At 44.1% G+C, this 6,246-nt stretch overlaps 1 non-coding gene across 1 annotated transcript; it reads left to right on the top strand.

Moving 5' to 3' along the window:
* Positions 1-1,471: 1,471 nt before the first annotated feature.
* Positions 1,472-1,578, top strand: LOC114883493. The gene has a single exon (XR_003790591.1). It is a non-coding gene; the product is annotated as a U6 spliceosomal RNA (small nuclear RNA).
* The last annotated feature ends 4,668 nt before the right edge of the window (positions 1,579-6,246 follow it).

Here is a 6,246-nt window from a genome sequence, read left to right as displayed (position 1 = left end):
AAGCCCATTAGCTCTGGTCACTCAGGCTTGCCCCTCACCTCACCCCAACGGGCTATCCGGAGTGTTCCTTCCAGCCACATTCACTCCTCTGCCTGGGAGCAGTGTAGGGACACTTAATTTCTCCATCACAGTAAGCTTCCATTGATGTAAAGCTACCACACAGGGCCTGGCATTAGTAGTTGCTCAATAAATGACAGCCATTACTGTTCTGAAGGGAAAAACAAACAATGACGGAGCACCTACAGGCTCCGGGGAAGGATGCGGGTCCACACGTGGGGCCAGTGCTGATGCTTTCACACCAAGCCTTGGGCTCAGGCTCCAACAAGAGCCTCTTAGTGCCAAGATGACCAACAATTCTGGACTGGACGTTGGTCAGCCCAACCTCACAACACACTCTGTTGTCCAGAGAGCCGTGGACAGGGGCAGGATACCCCAAGCTTTGCTCTAGCCTGGGGCTCTTCTGGGTGCTCAGAGAGTCTTCCAATATTTAACTCAAACTAATCTTTTACTGCACGTTGTTTTCTTTTATCATAACCGTGTGCCTTCCGAACCAGAGCACAGAGGAGACACTCCAATGCATTAACCAGGGTTGCAGCTTGTTTTTGAGCACATCCCAGAATAAATTTTCTCCTTTATCGCTGTTTAATTGATGGGTATCCTTAAATCTCAAGGTAAGCCATGTTTTATCATTTGCAAGCAAAATTTATTCACTGTATTAAAAAAATAATCTAACATGAATTGGAGCTGAGGCTGCTATAAGTTGCAAAGATAACTCATAAACTCAGATTCACAACAGTTTTATGGTTCTTATTGACTGATTTTTAAATATTGTTCATTTGAACTTCTAAAATAAATTTAAACAGTCCTTTTAATCTGTTACATATGTTAGTTCTCCCAATAAAATTATATTTGAAAAAAGACTGAAAGTCTCCTAACAAATCTCTAACAACAATAATGTTGGGGGATAAGTATGTCCCAAACAGTGCATAGAATTTTTTTAGTATTTTTTTTTACCATTTTTAGTAATTTTAGTATTGGTAGTTTATCTGAAATTCACATTTATCGGGCCATTCTATATCTTACCTGGCATCTCTACCCCATATCCAAACCAAACTGATTCACTATACTGAGGTATTTTTTGTTCAGTTTGGTTTGATTTGGTTGGGTTTTGTTAGTGCTAGTTTAGGTTTTGTTTGTTTTTCATTGGCTTCCCTGCCAAATCTCTTACCCTGGGCAGTCCTCGGTTTTCTCACATGAATGAGACAAGTTAACAGCCATCATTCTACCCACCTTACAAAGGGCGAAGACGTAAGAGGATGACAAGAGGAAGAATGCTGAAAGCGGAGCCACCAAGAGGTGACCCTCTGAACAAAGGCAAAATGGGGAGAGCGGTGGGTTTCTTGGGGGTGGCCTTTCCCCTTCCTTGATGGGAACACTGGGACATTACCCCTCTGTTTAAAAGACTATGCCGGTGCTCGCTTCGGCAGCGCATATACTAAAATTGGAACGATACAGGGAAGATTAGCATGGCCCCTGCGCAAAGAGGACACACATATTCATGAAGGGTTCCCTTTTTTTTATGGTTACCAAAGCAGGGGGCGGGGAGAGGGATAAATTAGGAGCGTGGGATTAACATATACACACTATTATGTATAAAATAGATAAACAACAAGGACCTACTGCATAGCACAGAGAACTGTACTCGATATTTTGTAATAACCTATAAGGGAAAAGAATTGGAAAAAGAATAGATATACAGAGATTTAGATAGATATGTATAGATATGTATAACTGAATCACTTTGCTGTATACCTGAAACTAACGCAACATTGTAAATCAACTATACTTCAATTAAAAAAAAAAAAAGACTATGCCGTAGGTACACGGACAATTAAACACTCAATATGCAAACAGCTCCAGTAAGTTAAAGAGAAAGTTGACAGTCCCCAGTAGAAAAATGATGGGACATGCCCTGCAATGCAGCAGGCTCTAGCGCCTACTAACCGTGCATCTCAGGAAGGGTCCTCAACCTCGCCAAGCCTCATACAGACCATAGGGTCTATGAATGGGGTTAACATAAAGATTAAATGAAATAATACATCCCATAAAACATTCGGTGCTGGCGCTGTTCCCTCAGTTAATGAAAGCTGTACTTAATCATCTCAAGAGAAAAAATACATATAAATAAGCAAAAAAACAAAGAGAAAAATTCTACTTTACTAGAAATAAAGTAAATTGAAATTAAAATAACAATGAGGTATCATACTGTACTTATGAAACTGGCAAAGATTTTAAGGATTTTAATAACATTACTTAAAGGAGAAAAAAAATGTTCATAAACATTCAACAAATGAAGAATGATTAAATGAATAGTAAGAGAATAAACATATAGACAATGATTAAATAAACAATGAAATTTTTAAACAAATAAGGGAATGGTTCAACAAATTATGAAATTCTTTATGCTGTCCATTACAATAATGACCATATAGTATTTTTGTGACAAGAAAAAAATTGTTGGTTAACGAAAATTGATACTGAAATACTGGGAAGTGAGTGTGGGTTAGGAAGAGATTACAGGATGCTCATTGTATGTGTGTATAACCATCTTTTTCCTCCCCCCTCACCCCTGTTCTTCCTCTTCTGTCTCTGTGTCTCCCAGTCTCTGTCTCTCTCTCTCTCTCTCTCTTCCTCCCTCCTTCCCAGGAAGAGCAGTGACCCCCAGTTTCCTACAATGCACTGCATTCGGTGAGTGTCCGACAAAAGTGCTGACTGATGTGGAGTACAATTACGGACGCTTGACATTCTATTTTGAAGCATCCCACATTGAACATCTTGGGGCTACTCTTCCCATTAGAACTACTCCTCGTCCAGCCCCTTGCAGATAACCACTATTCATCCCAAGAGGTGGGGGCCGCCCCGAGAAATGGAGGACCTGGTCTAACTGTAGACACACCAAGAGGGTTCACGCTGGACCCTCCCAGGCCATTTTCTCTAATCCTACACCAACATCCAGTGACTGCATTCTGCATTCATTCTCCAAAACAAGATGTAACAAGCACCAGACCTTCGGGTCCACTCAGGGAGCCCTCAGTCTGAGGCGGACACTGACCCTAAGTTACAGTACCCCGAGATGCAATAAGACTGCTGCTGTAATGGTGTGGTAGACAGAACAATGAACACCAGGGGAATAAGAATAGGGGTTTGGGAGTCTGGGATGGCTTCACAGGGGGAAAGTGCGGGAGCCACTGGAATCTTTGAAGCAGGGAAGAATATTCCAGACCAAGAGAAGCGCATACTCCAAGCCACCAAACTCGAGACCATGGCAGATCAGGGACCCTACGGGTGTTCAACGCAGGGCGGGGTAGAGGTGGTTGGACCAGGCCGAGCAGAGCCCTGAATGCTCAGTAAGGGGCACCTGCTTCATCCCAGTCATGCTATATAATGGACGGACAGGCAGAGATTGGCCAGGATCAGCTCCTCGTGGACACTCGATCGCGTGTCCCCTCCCCTGCCTCTCTATGCTCAGGGAGAAGTCGGCCTCAAAGCCCCAGTTTTCAGATGGTCACAGCAGAGGGTTTGTTCAAACACCAGGACAAGGAAGTTTCTGAGTAACGGTCATCACTTCGGCCACCAGGATAGCAATCCTTCCCAAACGCAGGCCCATAGGACCCTCACCCCCTTCTCTAGACTTGCCTGGATCGCCCAGCCTTGGCCCCAGAGTAGACGTCGTCTAGACAGTGGCTGAAGGCTATGTCCCTGTTCTCACCAGGTCAAACCAGCAGCCCAGGGGCTCTGGTGAACCGGGAGTGGCCTCTCTCCCCAGGTGGCAGCTGGGGAGGCCTGGACACACCGTCCTCCTCCCGGGACAGGGCATGTCTCCAGCCACAGACGGCAACTCCGAGAAAACAAAACAAAGCACCACCGTTAACTCCTTGCCTGCACCGGCCCTGCTTTCTTTAAATCCAGTTGCAATCTTAGAAGCCCGACATCGCCTGAAACAAAAGCCTCACTGATGCTGGAAGATGGCTTTGGTGAAAGTAGAGCTTATTTCAGAAAATCAAAGCAAAGAAAAATATTGAATACAATTCAGACGCATAATGCATTATTATGGGCTTTTATGGATTTTATGTATAATTTCATGTAAAATTAAGAGGCTGAAGCGATCTCTTACATTCAGCTGTATTATCAGCCCAGCTCCAAACAATGTTCCACATCTTATTATGTTCACGGTTGACACACTATCAGAGAAGTGTGCAGCTGTCTTACTGCGCTATTCATTTCCTCATTACTATTTTATAAATATATGATTAACAGTTATTGCAGCTGCCTAATTCACATTTATTGCAAATGCAACCCCACAAATGAATACTCAAAGCAAAGAGATGTGGTTTTAGAGTAATTTAAATTTTACAGTTCCATTTACCCTGCTTTTTAATTTACTGCATAATGACCCCATTAGAATAAAGCACATCTGGAAGTTCTTTGGGGAACATTTAATTTTCTGTGGCTTCAGTACTAACAGAACTTGTACCATAAAGCCCACAGATGCCTTGAAGACTGTACAAATTTCCACATTTTATGCCAAGATGCTGGTTAATTGTACAGACGAGACAACTACAGCAAAGAGTGAAGATACGCTTCCCCGTGCTGAGAAGTGAACCGGGATCTCACTCTTTGCAAAGTTTGCACCTCAGAAACCTGAAACCAGCTGTCTGCTTTTCGATGTCCATTTAGCTCTGTTCCTTTTCAGGAAAGAGGCCACCTCGGACCATGAGTTCCCCTGGAGCTTTTCTTGCTTTTCCCACACAACTTTGTCCCAAACCCTATTTGGCCCTCACCGTGTGTAAGGGAAAGCAAGGTAGTTTGCAGAGCTCCAGCAGCCACGAGAGGCGGGTGCACGAGCTGGGCTCAGCCTAGCCCTCATCTGCTCACGAGGACACTACAGCTGCGGCCAGATTCCAGCAGGCCACGTTAGCGGACTCATGCAGAGTATTCAAAATTGATTTGAATATTCAATACAGATCACTGCAGCAGAACTCATGTATGAGAAATGTGAATCCATTGCCATTGATTAGCTAATTTATGTTCTACAACTAATCGAAGCACAAATCTCATTAGCCACAGGTCAGTAAGGCTCAGAGAGAAAAAGATAATCATTTTGGTAGCCTAGTTGGCTGTAAAGACACAATTAGAAGCTGGCCGGTTTTCCAGGATTCTCTGCCCATCCTCCTGGCTCTCAGGCCAACTGTGAAGGGAAAGAAAGGTAGCTATTCCCCACGGTTCTGCTGGCCACTGTGAAAGACATCTTCATATGTAATGATCCGAGGTGCTTCTTTCATCTCATCCAACAATAACAAACACGACTTTAGTGCTTCTAGACGTACATAAAGCCCATAAGCTATTTAGAGCCACCACATGCACTGGAAGTACAGTGTTAATTATTACCTTTTCCATATTTTAAGCATTGGGTCAATATCAGCTTTCATGGCTGGGGTTGCGGGCGGGAGACGGCCGAGGCTTTCCATATTCTGATGTTACATGCATTTTAAAAACCTCCCTTTGTGAAGCACAGGGAAGCCATGCATTATCACATTAGGATTTGCAGTTTAAACCTTGAGCCCTGCTCAGTCAGTTTTGGGCAGAGATTTTTAACCAATCTTAAATATGGAAGATGACAGGAAAATGAACCATTGAGAGGAGAGCAGAATCCTGTTTTAACTTCACAGTAAGAAGCAAAATCCCTGATATTGATCAAATTAGGATGGCCAGGGCTTCCCTGGTGGTGCAGTGGTTGAGAGTCCGCCTGCCGATGCAGGGGACATGGGTTCATGCCCCGGTCCGGAAAGATCCCACATGCCGCGGAGCGGCTGGGCCCGTGAGCCATGGCCGCTGAGCCTGCGCATCCGGAGCCTGTGCTACGCAACGGGAGAGGCCACAACAGTGAGAGGCCCGCGTACCACAAAAAAAAAAAAATTAGGATGGCCAGCAGCAAGCGCCTCGTGCTAATCTCTGCTGGTGATGCCTACAGGACGGCATTTCAAAGGGACATGGTTTCAAAAGTGTTGGTATAAACAGAAAAGCAAGATTCCTGGTGGACTAGCCTTCTGCTGGGCATGTAGCCCCTCTGTGTCTTTTGTCATAAAAGACAATGGATTAAACTGGGGACCTTTGCTAAATGACCAGGAACAGAACCCAAAGTGAGATTTTTCTGAAAAAGCAAATAAGAAAACAACACACCAAACT

This window comes from Monodon monoceros, unplaced genomic scaffold, assembly GCF_005190385.1.
Source record: "Monodon monoceros isolate NGI ecotype Baffin Bay Population unplaced genomic scaffold, NGI_Narwhal_1 Super_Scaffold_4, whole genome shotgun sequence".
Classification (NCBI taxonomy): domain Eukaryota; kingdom Metazoa; phylum Chordata; class Mammalia; order Artiodactyla; family Monodontidae; genus Monodon; species Monodon monoceros.
This window is presented reverse-complemented; position numbering and strand designations above follow the sequence as displayed.